The sequence below is a fragment of the Marmota marmota genome, unplaced genomic scaffold, assembly GCF_001458135.2.
Source record: "Marmota marmota marmota unplaced genomic scaffold, marMar, whole genome shotgun sequence".
Classification (NCBI taxonomy): Eukaryota; Metazoa; Chordata; class Mammalia; order Rodentia; family Sciuridae; genus Marmota; species Marmota marmota.
Window position 1 is genome coordinate 12,099,513 of NW_026000005.1, and position 17,427 is coordinate 12,116,939.

At 37.8% G+C, this 17,427-nt stretch overlaps 1 long non-coding RNA gene across 3 annotated transcripts in view; it reads left to right on the forward strand.

The window, feature by feature from the left end:
* The window catches only part of LOC125618161, a 153,460-nt gene that overhangs the window by 60,688 nt on the left and 75,345 nt on the right, over positions 1 to 17,427 (forward strand). For all 3 annotated transcript variants that reach the window (XR_007349410.1, XR_007349408.1, XR_007349409.1), the window contains exon 4: positions 4,510 to 4,593. This is a non-coding gene — a long non-coding RNA (uncharacterized LOC125618161). The remainder of the gene's footprint in view (positions 1 to 4,509; positions 4,594 to 17,427) is intronic.

Sequence of the window (17,427 nt, forward strand, 5' to 3'; positions counted from 1 at the left end):
TTTTTTTTTTTTTTTTTTTTTTGTGTGTGTGTGTATACATTCATAATTTCTGAGTGGGAAGGGGGAAAAAAAACCCTGGTAATGAATTCTGTGGCAGATAAGGGTTGGCAAATTGTTTTTTATAATTCCTGCCACATGTGCTGTTCTTTGTGATCAATATGATCACAGAGTAAGAGCTTTGCTTAATTCTCCCAAAGCAAGAATAAAAATCGAAAGTAAATTTTGACATATTAGCTTTAATTTATGATAATAATCAGTATTCAGAGTGAAAAAGAAAAAATTTTGAGATGTGTAGAAGGGGGATTAGGTTAAGTACATAAGACAGGCTACTTAAATATATTTCATTCCTTATTCAGTGATATCGTCTCCCCCCCCCTCCTTTTTTTTTTTTTTAACCACAAAGAGTTACAAACAAGAGAAAAGAAGAGTTGACAAGAAATGCTTATCTCTTTGGTCATAATCCACTGTGGGAGCATATGCTCCATACAATATTTATAAAGGATGATCTTTGTAATTGGTGAGAAAGTGGTCTAAGATCCTGCTATGAATTAGAAGATATACATGATTATGGATCTATTTCCCTGAGCAATTATCACTTTATAGGTAAAGGTCCTGTTTGTAACCTAAGATAACTAGTCCTTAAATATGATGTATCTAAAGAAGCCACTGGTTTCTAGAGCTTTTGCTTCTCAAAGAGGCTCCATCTTGAATCCCTCAGTTTAAATATGACTCCCCTCCTACTGCACTGTCTTTACCAAGACAGCTGTAATTTATACTATACTATTTATATTGTTTATTTGCATTACTTATACTATATTATTTGCTTACTACCCTCCTCCTCCCATTAGTTGACAAGTTTCATGAGGACCTTTATCTAGCTATCCAGCTCTGACCTCTTCTTTGAGCTTCAGATTCCCATACTGGCTACTAATTTAACTTTTTACTTGTGTATTTAATGATTTCTTCACATTTTCTGTGACCAATTGCTCACCCTGAGCAAACCTGGTTCTCAATCAAATCTCTCCATCACCAGGTTTCTCAGCCAAAAGCCTAGAATTCATTTTATTTTAAAAATTTTCATGGTACTAGGGATAAACCCAGGGCCTCATGCATATAATGCAAGTGCTTTACCACTTAACTATATCCTCAACCCTTTTTATTTTGTTTTATTTGAGACGGGGTCTCTTAAAGTTGCCCAGGTGACCTCAAACCTGCCATCCTTCCTTCTGTCCCAGCCCCCCAAGTCACTGGGATTGCAGGGATGTGCCACTGGGCCCAGCTAGAAGCCCTTCTGATGCTGTTCTTTTACTCACACCCTACAACTAAGAAGTCCCTGTCAGCTTTAAACCATCAAATACATCCTAAGTCTGTCTGCTTCATATCATTTCTACTGCCACAGCCTCAGTCCAGCCACCTCCCGTCTCTTCATTAACCTCTAATCTTGCCTCCTTGTCAGTGATACAGGTAATCAAGTCAAACCATTCCCCTGCTTAAAACCTTCTAGTGACTTTCTGTTGTAGTTACAGTACATTCCAAGCTTCTTACCTGCTCTGCCAAGACCTGTGATATCTGAATACGTTTATCATTTTCTTCTTTACTCCCTTGAGGGAGTCAACTCTACTAGGCTTCATTCAGAGTTATAGACGTCAAATATTATAATCAGGGTTATCATCAAGACCCAAACAAATCCAGATTACCTGGAAAACTTAGCAAAATGGAAGAAGGAAATGTAGAAAACAAGGTCAGATCTTTTACCTAAAAAAAAAAAGTTTTGAATAAAGTATCCTTTCAACATATTATAGGAAAACATTGTATTTTAGAGATCACATCAAAAAACTGAAGTTATTTTCATAATTCTTTAATTAGAATATGGAAATATTCCATAAAACAAAAAGAAGTAATGTTTGAGAGTATGTTCCAAGTCCATTCGGTTTTTGCATAGATGACTAACAATAGCAAGTGTTTTGCATATAAGTTTGAATATGGGAAAAGTCTAGAGACACTGCAAATGATAAATAGAGCTATTCAGTTAAATTTTGAATGTAAACTGTAGTCACTGGCAAGAGCATGCAAGACCACTTCTAAATCAAGCCCCAAATCAGATGCATATTAGTTTAAATGTTGGACAATAAAATAATATACTGGCTTTGTATCCCTTATTCAAAACGTCTGGGACCAGAAGTGTTTTGGATTTCAGATATTTTTAAACTTTAAAATATTTGCATATACATAATGAGATGTCTTGAGGATGAGATCCAAGTCTAAACAACAAGCCTCATTAATGTTTCATATATACTGTATACATAAAGCCTGAGGGGAATTTCATACATTTTTAGTGCACCTGCATTTATACTTGGACCTATGATATGAAGCAGGTGTGGAATTTTCCACTAGTGGCATTGTGTCAACTCTCAAAAATTTTGGATTTTGGAACATTTAGGACTTCAGAGTTTTAGATTAGGGATACTCAATCTGTAATTAATCCTCCACCTTAGGCCATCTCTTTGTCAGGAGTATAATTCTCCACTCTTGTGCAAAAAGCTGACAATTGACATAGTCTGACAATTGACATGGTCCATGGTTGAAGGAAAGTTACCAATGAGCAAATCTATTTGTTGCATAATTCAACTTTTCCTCTTGCCCATTTAAAAACACATATGAAAAACCTCTATAAAGAAACATTTTGGCTTTTCTTCCCTCAGGATTGCTATTAATAAGCATACCAAAGCAAGAAAGAGTTGAGCTATTTTAAAATATGTAACCCATATTAATGAATTAATTATCATATAATACTTAAAGCTTTGATTATTCGTACATGAGAGCTTCCATTATTAATGATTGCTTATGAAATTAATCTTTCTAATTTCCATTATGATTCAAATTAACTTGATTAGTTGGTCTCATGATTCGCATTTCTATCAACCACTACTTTTAGTTTCTGAAGCATGCAATGACATAAAATGTCTTTGGGGGAAAAGCACTTAAAATTAAGATTTTACTTTGATTCACTAAGTAAATGAATTGAATTAGATGAATAGCAATGGAACTTCGTTTTCTTTCACACACTGTCCTCTGGTGTTTGAATGTCTGCATTGCATGTTAAAATGCAAAATTAAATGTAAAAAGTTAATAACTTCTTACACTTGAGAAAGTACATTTATATTTATGTTTGGCCTAATCATTATCTACCTTATCAAGATTGTGAGTAAATGGATAGAAATTCAAATGAAGTGATAAAAATTAAATACTTTCTCATAATACAAACTAAAGGCTTGTAGAACTCGTATTTGTTCTGACAGGATAGAGACTATCTTTTAAAGTGCCCCTGGAGATTTCTTTTAAAGTGAAATCACAGTTTGTTTAACCCCACCCCCGGATTTTCTTACTTAAGACTCTTTGCTAGAGGTTTTGATAATGTGGAATTTAGAGATGGTCTAGCGTGGGCAGGAGGAGCAATTAGGCTTATCTTGGAATTCTGTGATCCTAACAAATATCTGCCAATTGCTTTAATTGAGCATTTTTTTCAACCTCTTCTCTCCCTTGATTGAACTTAAATTAAGAGTTAAAATTTTCTAAGTGCTATTTCTTTAATTTAGTTAATGATTTACATATGAATTATTTTAAGTATCATTTAGATTGGATAGAGGCTGGATTTATGGATTTGTTTTTGTTGCTTTTCAATTTTTTTTGAGTAGTCTTTCATCTCATTTTCTTTCAAATGATGATCATAATCACGCTGCATTTTCAAATGTCATAGATCTAATTGTATTTGCTTAGTGGAGTTGACCGAGGAAGCCCAGTGAGGTCTGTGACCATAGTACAGGAAATGATAAATGCCAGCCCTAGGGAATTTATCATTTTATGACAATATGTTCACTAAGGGCAAGTCATTCCAAGTAATTAGTGTGATGCCATCTGGGAAAATCTATTTTTTTTAAAGAAGGATGTGTTTTTGCAGGTACAGGTGTTTCTCTGAAGCTGGAAGAACACTTCTCAGACATACTAATGGGAGCATTCCCACATTGGAAGCGAGAGTGGCCTAGATGACCTGTTAAGTGATTGTCAGAACTAAGAGTCTGTGACCCAGAATGTCCTTTCATAAATTTCCTGCTGCAGGGCAGTGATGAATGGCATCTGGCAAAAACCTGAATACGTGATCTCCAAAATGTGGGGAATGATTTATACCCTGGAGGGTTAGGTCTAGCGATCATTTGATGCTAGTTCTTGGAGGAACATAAGGGATTTATATAGTGGGAGAGGAATGCATCGTATGGGTCACCTACATAGATATATTATAGCCCTGTGGCTAATATCCTGGACAATCTCTCTGTGTTTGAAGGCTCGTGCTTGGCCTTGCGAACTTCTGAATCCTCTGCATTTAGTAAAATGTCTGGCATGTAATGAGCATTCAATAAATATTTGTTGATGAGGGAAAGTTGCCATGGTAACCCCAAAGCATTCAAATTATATTCTTGCCCCCCCGCACTTTTTTTTTTTCTTTTTTCTGAGATGGGCGTTCTCTATGTTGTCCAGCCTGTCCTTGAACTCACTTGAAGCTTCCTGCCTCAGCCTCTCAAGTTGCTGGGATTACAGGTATGTGCCACCAATGCCTGGCATTCACTATTGATTTTCTTTCTTTCTTTCTATCTACCTATCTATCATCTATCTATCTATCTATCTATCTATCTATCTATCTATCTAGTAATAGCATCGTTCATCCATTTATTCAATTTTATACCTAGAAATAAACTTACCTTAAATTTACAATGGACTAATATTAGTGGCTTTATTTTAAAAAATATAAAAACTTTTTAAAGTCCTTAGCTAATGACTTGACAAAGATGTCTAAGAGAGAGAGATACCTGCTGACTGATTGGCATGACATGGTGAAATCACTATGGCTTGAGGTCTGGCCCTGAGCTAGGCAGATTCAGAACCTAGATTTTGGGGTTCAATCATATAATGATATTATTACCTCAAAAATTGCTATTGCCACCAATAATTACTATAATGTTTTATTGATTAGTTTTTTTTGTGTTCAGTGTTTGAAATAACTTACCTCATTTTATCCTTATAGAAATTCCTGAGGTGAACACTATCATTGTTCCCATTTTTTATAGATGACATGGAGCTTCAGAGTGGTTAAGTGATTTGCTCTAAATTAGACTATTGAAATAAAAACAATAATGCATTTTTAAGAATAAAACAAGTATTGCAATAATGATAACATTGATAATTGCAATAATGATAATGAGGAGGAAAAAAGATGCCAATTCATGATTACAAAAATTGAGATTTAGCTTTAATATTCAATCTTGTCATACATCTTTGTGACTACAAACCAAACCCAACTTTGTGCAAGTGAAACCCCAGTCCAATGCCTTCTCCTTTCTTCCCATGTGTTCTTGACTGGCGTTGGATGTGAATTTGTTTGAGAAGGGACAGCCCTGAATCATTTTTCCCCACAGGAAGGTCCCTGGTGGTTGCCCTCTCATTGCTCTGACTTTTATTCTGGTCTGAGGAGGTATGGAGCTTGGGCTTTGATTAGCTTTAGCAATGCTGAGAAGAGTAGCATGAATTGGAGAATGTGGCTTGCCAGATACTGATTGCATGCTTCAGCTTGGAGTGGTCAGTAGAAATATGGAGAGAATGGAATCTGGGCCTGCCTCTTTGTAAAACTGTCTTTAACCTCTGTCATTCAAGAATATTCTAAGCACACTCATCCCTTGTTTATTGCATTAGAATCTCCACAGGTTTGGAGACATTATCCTTTTAAACAAGTTCCTCCATGTCAACTAGACATAGTTTTGAAATCCAAACCTGAAAGAGTGAAGTCAAGGGAGAGAGTGGGGGCTCCCCCACAGTACCCCCACTCCTACCTAAGACATCTCCAGTTTCCTGACAGACGCCTTCCTCTTGCTGTGATGACTGACATCAGTGGGCTACCTCCCGTAGGGGAGGCTGGTGCACCCAGACCTAAAATAATCTTCGTTCAGTACAACACCGTTAACATGATGATTTCTTTAGTAATATTAATGATAATAGTAATAATAATAGTTACCAAGCACTTTTTATGAGCCAGCAGAGTCTAAGTGCTTACAGGTATTATCTCAAATAATATATTATATATATGTACATATATTAGATATTTATACAGAGATATGAAGATTATGTAGGTATAACAACTTAGGTCAGGATAGGAATTTGCATAGGGAGAAAAGTCATTTTGAGACACTAAATAATGAAAAAGAATGCTGTCTACTTGTTTGTGTCCTTCTTTGTTTTGTGTCCCTCCACGCACAGGTCTTCAGGAACCATGAGCTCAGGGATCACATCTGTCTTATTGACTCTTCTGCCCATGTGTGTATTTTAGTGGGTGGCACATCAGAACCTCCCAATTTTTTTAAAATCAAAGACATAAAAGAAAGAGGACTGAAATGCTGACTGCCACTAATAAAAAGTATGTTTTCTGTAAGAAACTCTAAATGGGAAGGCAAGTCACAATCAAATTCAGAGTTATTTGGAAGATACTGTTTATTGACTGGTGACACATGCTAAAATGGTATCTATCCCTTTGATTTTCTCTACTAAGAAGAATCATGATCAGGATACCCTCTTCCCTGAACAGAAATGTTTTGATTTGTTTTGTTTTTAAATAGCAGTTTTATTAAGTTGTAATTTACATACCATAAATTTAACTTTTTAAGGTATAACATTCAATGGCTTTTAAGATTCTCACAAAGTGGGGTAGCCATTGTTGCTTGAATTCCAAAGTAGTCCCATCATTCCTAGAAGAAACCCTCTACCCAGTCACTCCCTGTAATGGTCAATTTGAATTGTCAACTTGATTGGATTAAGAGATGCTGAGGATTAAGAGGTTTACAGGTGTGTCAATGGGGGGTTGTCTAGGAATGATTGGCATGTGGAATAACCAACTGAAATAGTGCTGCCCATGCTTAGGGAGACCTCCCTAAGCATGGGCAGCACTATCCAATACGATAATCGCTTGAATGGAATAAAAGTTGGAAGAACAAGGAAGCAGCAGCAGATGCAAGCTCAATTCTTCTTGGACAGGTCCTTGATTGCTGCTGAGGATATTGGACTCTCGCTTCTTACCTCTTCCAAAGTGGATTCTGCCAGTGATTCTCCAGAAACCTTAGGTCCCAGATTAGAGTAGCACCATTGATTCCTCTTGTTCTGGGGTTTCAGCCTCTTGGACTGCACAGCTACTGGTTCTTCCAGCTCTCCAGCCTGCAGACAGCCATTATGGATTATTCAGCTTCTGGTCACATAAGCTAACCTAATAAGTCCCGGTTTTATAATTATACTTCCTGTTGATTCTGTTCCTCTAGAGAACCCTGACTAACAATACACTCTCCATTCCTTCTTCCCCTCAGCCCCTGGCAACTATGAATCTACTTTCTATCTCCAAGGATTTACCTGTGTTTTACATTACTTATCAATGGAATAATATTACATGTATTCTTTTCTGTCTGGCTTCTTTCACTTAGATGGTGATTTCAGAGTACACCCATGTAATAGCATGAACCAGTACTTCTTTCCTTCTAATTCCCATATAATAATCCATAATGTGAATATTCTGCATGTTGCTTGTACATTCTTTCCTTATTATGATTTTATTAGTACATTATAGGTATACATACTGGTGGGGTTCACTGTGACATTCATAAATGCATGTAATAATTTGCTCCATTTCATTACCCTGTTGTTCATCCATTCTTGAGTTGATGGACATTTGAGGTGCTTTCACTTTTCGGTTGTTATGAATAGTTCTGCTATGAACATTCATGTAGGAATTTTTGTGTGAATATATATTTTCATTATTCTTGGGTATATACCAAGGAGTGGAATTGCTGGGTCATATGATAACTATTTTTTACTTTTTGAGGAATTATGACACTGTTTTCCAAAGTGCCTGTACATTTTAAAGATGATACCAAGGAAGAGGTGTGTCCCAATTTTCTCCACATACTCTCCAACACTTCTTAGTGGTCTATTTATTGTTTCTACAGTGCTGGGGGACCAATCCCAGGACCTTACACGTGCTAAACAAACATTCTACTGCTAAGCCATATACCCAGCCCTATCTTTCTAATTTTATCCATCCTAGTGGACATAAAGTGGTATCTCCTGGTTTTAATTTGCATTTTCCTAATGACTAATGAATTGGGCAAATTTTCACGAGATTGTTGGGCATTTATATATTGTTTTGAAGAAATATCTATTAAATTATTTATCCTTTTTTTAGTTGAGTCATTTGTCTTTATTGTTGAATTTTAAGTATTCTTTGTATATTCTGAATGCAAGTCCATTATTGCATATATAGTTGCAAGTATTTTTCTCATTTTTTCATTTTTTTTCATTTTCTTTGTGGTATCCCTTAAAGCATAAACATTTTTAGTTTAAAAAAAAGAGTATTACTTATAACAAAACACTACACGAACCATAACTATATCTCTAAGTTTGTAAATGTCATAGAATAAACATAAAAATAAAGTAATTGTTATATAGTTGTTAAAAAAAGATTTTTAGTTTTAATGATGTCCAATTAATCATGATTTGTTTGTGCCTTGATGCCGTATCATGTTTAAAAAACCAGGGCCTAATCCAAGGTCACAAAATGTATGCTTATGCTTTCTTTGAAGAGTTTTATAGTTTTAGCTAGTACATTTAGGTCTATGATTAATTTTGAGTGAATTCTTCCATGTGATGTGGATTCTTTCTTTCTGAACCTTCTCTGCTCAAAGCAGACTATTCTTTCAGTTTGCATGGTCTTCCTTCATGTATGGAGTAGACTGCAAACCTCTTTTATATCAAACCCTCATTGTTCATTTTCTGGTTCCTGCATTTCTGGAGCATTGATCAGATGAGTAGGCTGTGTTTTAAGATAACTTTTATAGATTGACAATCCTGTTTGACACGTGTAGAGTCTTTAAGAGAAAATGTGATTTCAGGTTCCTTGAGGAATGGGTAAAGTAATCTAAAAGTAGTTTCCTAAGTGCTAACCAAACAGAATAGATTGTTTTAAACTTTTGGGCGTGGTAAGAGTTTGTAAGAAAAAGTAAAAGATATAGCTTTGCCTGAACTAAAGGGAAAATTGTGACCCGGAAAATAAATATCTGGGTAGCTCTTCACTTTCTGGTATCTTAGAAGAAAATTTTTCTTCAGGTAAATTCAAATTTGTAGCTGAGATAGTTGGGGGTTTAAGAAGACAACTTGCAGGAATGTATGTGCTTTCTAACTAGGTTACAAATTTACTCTTGCAGATAATTCAAGGTGATCTAGGCAATTAGCTGGTGAAGACTTATAGGGCTGGGCTTCCCAGGCCCCCCTGTTGGTGAAGACGAGCCATGTGTTCCTGTTAATTGCTCCCAGGGTTATAATCTGAAGTTAGAAGTTGACTAGCTCTCTGCAGACAATTCTCATTTGGCAACTGAGTTTTCCCAGATCAACAAAACATAAGGTCACTATCTCTCAGGAGATGAGAAAAGGCACATCTTTTTAATTAAGTCTTATTTGTTGGGAGTGACTAGAGATCAAGGACCAAATGAAAAATTTCTTTCTTTCATTTCACATGACTTTATTTTCTAATTACTATACTTGGCTGATTTACACACACAAAGGCATGGTGGTTTTCATTCTTCTAACAATCAACAAGAAGAATAACATTTTTCTTCAACTAGTATTAAAATAAGCTTCCTAAATTTATGACATCCAATTTTATATTTGTGTTTTCATTTAAAAAATCTTGTTGTCCTCTGTCATATAAGCAGAAAGTATACATATTTAAAATGGAAACATGCAACATGATACATGGTTCAGAAAATAGGAACTTGAACATATAGTTTTGATGCATCATTCCTCTATCTGGATATAGATAACTGATGAATTATTGAGTTGGAGATCAATTACTAATTGATCAATTATTATCAAGCAGGATTATACCTAGAAAACCCTCAACCTTTCTTTCAATTACTCACCGATTTAAAAAAGTTTTGGCTTGTATGTGGATTTGCCATAAAAATCAATGAAGCTTAAATTTTATCGTCTTTCATTTGCCAGAACTCTTTCTAGGCCAGGTATCCAGTTTTCTTTTTGAAATAATTTATTTGTTTTCATAAAACATTCTCTAAAATGTATAGATTTCAGGTTTCACAAACCTAGAGTCACCTGTCTGAGCTAGCTAAATCTCCTTTATTTATGTAGGCTGTTTTTAAAATCATAAAACCAGGTGATTAAATGCAAATGATTCCCCAAATAAAGTATTACTTCAAGTTACGTAAAGAGATGGTAAAGGAGAAAACTTTGGGTTCCTATATAATCCATCTTTAAAAAGTATATCAAATTATCCATTGGCTGTTTATCTTCCTGAGCTTTAAATCTACAGCGTATCATTGAAGGAGCTGCTGAGGTCTAAGGTGTTCAGTGGCCAGAAATTTTGGTTTTCTTCATGACTAGAAAAGACTCTTGAAGATAACACTCAACTGTTCTTGGTGGCTTCACATACTGTGCCATCTAGATTCATCTCACCCTAATGCCACATCCTGCCAGGGTTGTAGTCTCTGAATGTTTAAAACTGGCATAAATGGCTTTCCTGCTTCAGAAATGTCAAGTGAATGTCAATGAAACAGGTCCTCTTAGGAAAACAAGATGGTTTAAACATGAAGTAAATGATCTGTAAGCTCTTCAAGGATTGGACTGTATCTATTTATCTTTTAGTCCTCAAACTTAATATAAGGCCTGGTATATAGTAGGCTCTCAGTAAATACTTGCAGCATGAATAATTAAAATATTAGCCTTTAATCTCTTCCATTGCCCTCGTGTATTAGTTGAGGTCTTGCTTGCTGTAGTAATACTAACCTCTGAAAACTTAATAGCACTGCAGAAAATGAGTTTATTGCTTATAGAAAATCCAAAGATGGGAGTAAGGAAGACAAAAGGGAATCATTGAGGGCATCAGTCTGACAGAGGCTTGGCCATCTTAAACAGATGGCTTCTGAGGTCATCATCCCCAGGGTCTGAGACAGAAAGCAAGAGCCTGGAGGGTTGCAGAGAAGCTCTAATGGACCAGGTCTGACGGCACAGTTCACCCTTCCCTCACATTCCAACGGGAACTCAGTCAGCTCCAGGCTAGGAAGGCTAGGAAGTGAAGCCTCTGGCTGGCTAGCTGCCTCCCAGGGACACTTTCATGGCAGCACACAGGTGGGCTCTCTGCTGCCTAACTGGACCTCACTGGAGAGAGAGGACAGGTGATCCAAGGCAGAAATGACGTGGCATGTGACGAGAGAGAAACAAGGACCAAAAGAATTTCCAGAACATCAGTTAGAGGGGTGAATGGGAACACAATATGGATGCAAAGTAAAAATAGAAGCAATTACTGTGGGAAATGTCCTTTGATCCTTTTGTACAATAGCAGAGCAGCATGCTTAAAACCCTTCTCTACGTATCTCTTGCCCACATTTTTCTCTCTGGACAAACCTTTTATTCATTTTCCATGCTTCAGTCTGCCAGAGAGACTGTGAAAGCCTTTCAAAAGCTGTTTTCAGTCTTGACTTTGAGTAAGAATGCTACATAATACTAAATCTTCAACATTCGACTTATTCCAGTTTCACCTTAGTGATGTTACTCTGAGAAATTTCATGGCTGTGAAAAAAAAAATGCAAGTACCACATACCTAAAAAAAAAAAAAATGGCTGTCACCCATTAGCAATAGATTTTTTTTTTTTTTAAGTGCTACTCTGACAGTGACCTGGGAGTCTTCCAAATAGAATGGATTTCTAAAGAGGGAGTCCTCACACAGGGGAGGCAGAAGTCTACTTCTAGAAACAAAATTGTACTGGAATACTTGTAAGCGAGTCAATCTCAGTGCGAACAAATTGTTTGAACAATAGACTTAATTAACTCGTGTTTATGTCTTCCATCACAGCAAGTGCCACGTCCCAGGGCACCTGCTGATACACCTGAGCTCAAGCCCAGAATGGCTTCCAGAAGAGTGTGAAAAATGACTGGAGCGTTAAATAAGGCCATGGCGGTACAGTAGCTCACAGGGAAACCACCAAAGGGAAGAGAAATATAGGACTGAGTCTCCTGGAGCTTTGTCTACTGTATTTCTTTTAACTTCAAAAGAGCATTTAGTACTAATGGAAGTGCAGTTTGGTTTGGCTTGTAACCAAGGCTGTCTCCATTAGCAGATGCATGCAGCTTCTAGATGATAAAGGGGAGTGTCAGAAAGGTGAGGTCTAACTGGCATGCCTGGGGACCCTTTCTCATGTCTAACCCGAGGGAGAGAAATCCCTTGCTTCTACATGGCACACATTTGGGAAAATGCTGAAAGAGCTTTATCTCAGATTTAGTTCTCCAGTTAAATAGCATTGAACACTTCTCTCTTTGGAAATTCTTGTCCTAAGTTGGACTTGCCTTCACTAAAAGCTCTTTCTTCTTAGACTTTTTTAGTGTTTATGGTAATGTGCATTAAATATGGAAATAAAATGCCTAGGGAAAGAGTACAGAACACAGACATAACTTCTTGTCTAGTTGTGTTTTCAAGCTTGGTTTCATTCACTAATGATTGGGTTACGAAATTCACTTGGGTTTCCTATACATTAGAAAAAAATCCAATCTACTTATTATTAATCTTACTGATGAGACCAACTGCATTCAATGTTAATGAAGCAATGCTCACTTGGTAGAGAAATAGCTCCCTCTTCCAAATTCTTTTTTTCTGCCAAAAAGACTGTTACCAATTTATGACCTGGTTTTGGAGAGGAAACTATATCTAGTAGGTAGAACTTTTTGAAGATTTAGATGAATTCTAGGAGAAGAGAATAATGGAACATAGTAGTGAGGCCTTACTTTCATTTAAGACTCTGATTAAAATGCTGACCTATAATTTGATGTATTTATTCCTCAAATATCAGCAAATGGTCAAAGAAAATTGAGTATTTTCTCCATGACCAGCAGTGTACTGGGGGCTGCTCATTCAAAGATGGACAGCTACAATAAGATTAGAGGGGAAGATGATCTTACTTAGTAAATGGTCTCTCCTATCATTTTTGTAATATGTTGATTCAATGTGACTTTGGGAATAGATTTCATGAAGTTCTCTTACACTGTCCCAGGTAATAGTCAGCCTTTACAAAGTTGACCCTTTTAGCCTTTGAAGCAAATATAATACTTACACAAACTCATTCCATAAAATATTGAGACACTACTTTGCTCTAGAAGCAGTGATAGGGTGTTAAGGAATACATGGGCTTCTGCAGGAGTTACTTGGGCTTTTGGAGGGAGAGAGATATGTAAACAGTAAGTTCAGTGGGAATAGCTTAAATGTAAAGCATGAAGGAAGCACAGAGGAAGTTAGGTGATTTGTGCTACCTGGAGAGAGCTATGAAGGTGAGGAGATATTTGAAGTGAACCTTAGAAGCTGAGTGTGAATGAAGAAGAGAGACATGAGCGAGCAGGTGGAGGGGATAATAAAAAGAAAAGACTTGAAGTGAGAAAAGGCTTGGATTGCTTAGAAAAGAGTGAGAGACCCTGTGTGACCAAAGTACTGATTTCATGGCCCAGAATGTTTGTTGGGCATGAGGGCAAAGAAGCAGACTTGGGCCAGGGTGGGAATGTTGCCGTAAGGAATATTCAGAAGTATTTTAAGTTGCCTTGAACAGAAGGAAAAATCTGGTGGAGGTGGTAAGGGCTACTGATAGCAAGATTTTACAGCTCTCCAGGAAAGAGGTGCTGGGAGCCCAGGTTGGAGAACGAAAATCAAAGATTCTGCAGACAGGGAAGTGGTCAGGGCTTGATGAAAATAAACTTGTTAACCACATGAGTAGAGTGGCAAGGCTCTAGGAGATTACAAAGGCATTAATGACAAAGGATCAAAGTACTTGAGGAGGCCAAGGTGGGTTAGTCATATGGAACCAGTTAGTTTGGGGGAGGAGTTGATTCAATAAAGTGAGTGGAATGATAAGCTATGGAAGTTATTTAGTGGCAGTTGAGAACATTGCTTAAAATAAATTTTCTTGCTGATGCTATGTCCACTGTCAGACACAAAGGTGAATATCTGTCAAAATGGCCTGCTTTGGCCTGCCTATTTAACATTATAGAGATTGCCTGTTCATTTCTTCGAAATTTCCATCTCCTTACACATTTCACACCCCAGCTGGACTAAGGGGTACCAGATATACGTTCCCTGACAGTTCTAATATCAGAGACAATCTTGAGAAAGCAAACTTTTGATTACTGTTCAATGCAATGCTCCCTATCATATGTATCTTGTATGTCAATTCTCCCTTGATGCTCAAAATGAACACATGGTTTACATCCTGTCTAGAAGCTGGGCTTAGGAGCCATAAGGAGCACTACATTTTAGAGTATTTGCTAACAGAAAACCCTTCTTAGAACTATTTTTTTCCTCTTAATTATAATGAAAATTGGATTCTCAATTCTACTCATTTTCTAAATTTATACTGATTAGCAACCAAAGCAATCCACTTGTCTTGGCATAATGGTATGGCTGTTTTGACCGAAAGTGACAGTAATACAATTCCAAATAGTTTAAACCTTTTTTTTTTAATAGGGAATTTATTTCCCAGAAGAATTTGAAGTTAGGAGGTCTGTTGCAGGATGGTTTCTTCCATAACCAGATGCATAGAAGGAATTAGGAGTATAAGAGTATGATTGGGTTGCCACACTGACGAAAGGGGAAGGAAGGAAGCAGGCTTAGACCAGGGAAGAGCTGTCAGTCTGCAGATCTGACAAAGTCTCAGCCACCCAATGGGTTATTCTGGAAGAGTCCTGCATGGAGGGGGAATGGCTAAGACCCTGGTTCCTGAATTATGCAGAGACGTTCTAGTTTATAATCATGAGCATACAGGACACTGTTTTTGATTTTCTAGAAAAACATAGAAATATATGTTTGACACTATACAAACTACTACTGTTAACTTATTTGGACCTACCTAGTCAATAGAGGAACCTGTAGGCATTTCTTTTGGCTTAGTGGGTACCACACAATATTGCAGAGATACTAAGGGTGCCATGAACTGAGAAAGTTGGAAGGTCTCTGTTCTAGGACCTCTGTACCTTAAGACTCTGGAGAGGAATGTGAACTTGGCTATCACTGTTTGGCTTAGGCATTGGCTGGGGCTTCCTCAGAAGAGTGTGACCTCAGTCTGAAGGCTGGTAGGCCTTGGTGAAGCCATGAGCTGGAGGCTGTGAACACTAATCACAATCAGCCACACGCTCACAGATAACTGGTCCCTCTTGAAAACCAGCTGAAGGTTCACCTCCACACTTGCCACAGGTGGGTCTGGACTCAGATGCAGCTGCATCTAGAGACTCGCTCTTTTTGGCTTCATTCTCTCTGACTGGAGATGGGCTTTCTCCATCCGAAGGACAGAGTGAGTTTTTGGCAGCAGAGAGGTTCGACAAGGAGTATAGGGAGGTTTCCCCCAAAGGATGTGGAGGTTTTAGATGGAAAAAACACAATAACAGACAGCTGATTGTTCCAGGTTGGGAGACAATATTGTTTTTCTGTCTGGCCCAGCACCTTTTCCACCAGCCCAGCCATTCAAATTGCTTCAGTTCTTCATTGTAAGTAGACATGATCCTCGGTGGAATTATTAAGAGAGCTGCAATTGGTAATTCCCAACAATTTCACGGAGACTGAGGAGCTGTTATGCAGTTCTAATATACGTGAACCCCCAGAGCCCTCCTATTCTTTGACAACTCATTTCCAACTTCGAATGTGTCCCATGGTCTTAGTGTGACTATTAAGTCACTAGGCCAGGATTATGCATAAGCTTTTTTTTGTGTGTGTCAAGCCTTGTATCTCACTTGCAAATTGCTTCTTATCTAGATGATTAAAAGCAATTTCAGTAGCACTTAACTTAATTGGCTTGTGACCAGAGAAGGACTCTGGGCCCTACTTATAGAGCTGTGGCAATTCTAGAAAGTTCTCATCTTGTAAATTTACTCTCCACCTTCAATCTCCCATTATTTCTGAGCTGAAAGTGGGCAGATTCTCTGCACATTAAACAAGGTTTGTGGAACCTAATCTTTCCAATCACTGAAAGAAAGCTTTAGGCTCTCTGCTGTTGTTGAGCTTTCTTTGAAAACTGTGCTAAGTTTCTGATCTGGCCAACCTCTTCACATATTTTCACCCCTCCCACCTCCTTTATGGAGCTACATGTATTCATGATCACATTTGCATACTCCAGTTTGTGTTTACATATTTAAAAAGTATTATTCTTTTTTTGAAAAAAGAGTCATGTTTATTTCACTGCCCACTTTGGGTAGATTTCATTTTTTCTTTACTTTTGCAAGCTGGGTTGTGATTCAAAGAGTGCGTGCACACATCACATCAACTTTGCCAAAATTTGCTACACAGTCTTGGTAGGTTCATTTCCTCCTTGTCTCCATTTCTTCACCTACAAAATGAGGAGGAAGCTTCTGTGAATTCATGCATCCCAGTATCCTAAGTTTCATGGGTGTATTTCCTGCTCCGAGGGAACATTTTCCTGCCACTCTCTGGTGTATGTGGTCCCCTTCCCCTTTCCTAGGCTTTCCCCCCCCCCTGGCCTCTGTATCTCCATCCTCATATCTGGCCTCTAAAAGACACTGCTCTGGAAGCTACTAGGGCAACAGTAGGGAGAAAATTTGCCTGTCTCTCCCCCATGAGGATTTCCTATTGTCCCTGTGGGAAGTGCCTGGGACAAATGCAAAACAGGTACAAGGTCCCTCTGCCCAGCTGTAGCAGCAGACCCTATTTTTTGATGACTCTAGCCAATAGTACTCATGCTGCCTATGGGGAAAAATATAATCTACTTTCACGTGATCTGATGGACAGTAAATCCTATGCCTGGTTCCCAATAGCTCAGGGGCAAGAGAACCCTGCTGCTTAACAGGAAAGTCTGACCTGGGGGCACAGGCCAGCCCCCTGAGAGGAATAACCCACAAGAAGAAGGGCAGGCAGATTTGTGACTTCAGCTTTCACATGAACGGGAGGCTGATTAACATAAAATTAATTTTATTGTGGCTAGCAACCAGCCCTGAGTTTATTCACTGTAAAAGAATTATAGTAATTAGTGCATCCAGACAGCACAACAATACAAATATTCTGTGGCATTTGTGATTTCCAGCAGTGCATTTGCTACCTGGGCAATTCTCCTTCTGAGTATCTGTTTCTCAAGAACATGGTTCTTAATAGCTTTGACTTGACATTTATATCTTGAGCAAAACTGAAATGGGCAGCTGAAGACTAATTATGCTAAACATTCCAACAAGCATAATTACCAGTGTTCCAGCAGGGGGCACTGAAAGAAACTTCTCAGTGTCTTTTCTTCTTTCTTTCTTTTAAAAAATTTCCCCCTCCTCCTCCTCCTCTTCCTCCTCCTCCTCCTCCTTTTC